Source organism: Haliaeetus leucocephalus, unplaced genomic scaffold (assembly GCF_000737465.1).
Source record: "Haliaeetus leucocephalus isolate CR32 unplaced genomic scaffold, Haliaeetus_leucocephalus-4.0 Scaffold227, whole genome shotgun sequence".
Classification (NCBI taxonomy): domain Eukaryota; kingdom Metazoa; phylum Chordata; class Aves; order Accipitriformes; family Accipitridae; genus Haliaeetus; species Haliaeetus leucocephalus.
The window spans coordinates 572,071-573,509 of record NW_010972663.1 but is presented as its reverse complement, the minus strand read 5'-3'; positions in this window follow the sequence as shown (position 1 = coordinate 573,509).

The following is a 1,439-nucleotide window of genomic DNA, read 5'->3' as shown; positions in this document are numbered from 1 at the left end:
TCCCTGCATCCCCATATCCCCTCTGCCCCCCTCATCCCCTTCCCTGGCCATCTCCTTCCCCCCCCTCCAGTCTCCAGCAGGATCGTCCCATCCCAACCCACACCCCAATCCCTCCATGGGGCTGGATCCAACCGGGCGTTGCTGGGCCCTGACTCAGGAGAAGCTCCCGCCGGCACAGCCGGAATTTCTGCCTGATCCACACCTAATTATTTCCTCCCCAACCGAGCAGTGGCAGGGCCGGATCCTGATCCCCTCTCCGTATAAATCCAGTGGTGAGCTGGTGCCAGGGACCGATGTGGCTGGAGGCAGACGGGGATGGAGCCGGAGGCGTTGTCTGGGGTAGGACGGGGATGGGGATGGGGCAGGATGAGTCCCGAGGGTGGGGGGGGGTGGCCATAGGGTGGCTTGGGGGGGATGCTGGGGGGTGGAGAGGGTGTGGGGGCCCAGCCAGTGATCCTAGCCCAGCCACCAGTGTCCCCAGTATAGGCTGAGCTAAGATCACCAGTATCCCCAGTATAGGCTGGGCTATAGTGACCAGTGTCCCCTGTATAGGCTGTCCCTCTATCCCCAGTACAGCCTTGGTTATGGTCACTGGTTTCCCCAGTATGGGCTGTCCCAGTGTCTTCAGTATAGGCTGTCCCATGGTCACCAGTATCCCCAGTAAAGCCTGTCCCATGGTCACCAGTGTCCCCAGTCCTGGCTGACCCTGTGCCCCTTGTACAGACTCTTCCAGAGTCCCCAGTTCAGGCTGGCCTAGTACTCCCAGTCCAGGCTTCCCCATGACCACCAGTGCTCCCAGTCCAGCCTGCCCCATGGGCCCCAGTGCTCCCAGTCCAGCCTGCCCCCAGTCCAGCCTGCCCCATGGGCCCCAGTGCTCCCAGTCCAGGCTGGCTGCTGCTCCCCAGTGTCCCCAGCACCAGCTGCAGCCTGGCCCCCAGCATCCAGCAGGACAGTGTGCCCTGGTTAGTCCCCATCATCCCACTCCAGTCTGTCCCAGTCTGTCCTCACACCCCTCCCAGACCGCCCCCCCCGTCACCCAGGTCCCCCTGCATTGTCCCCACAGAGGCACCCGGCGAGGGGACGTGGGCTCCCTGAGGCCCTTGGAGACAAGGATGGGGTCATCCCCAAAACCACCCCAAGACCATGAGGTGGCTCTGATCCCACGTCCCTGTGTCTCCACGTGCCCAGGGTGTGCAGCAGCGGGTGCCACTTGTCCCTCCATCCGGCAGGGTGCCTGCTCGCTGGCGTGTGGGGGGGGCCCGGCAGGACCCCCAGGGTGCCACGAGGAGCAGCTGGCCTGCCTGGGGCCCGGGGGACACACCTGCACCTGCCGCGACGGCGCCTTCGTGGAGGTGGAGCCCAGAGAGCACCAAGGTATGGGGGTATGGGAGGCACCTGTGGGGATGGGGACAGCTGGGGGGGACCAGGCCCTCCTGTCC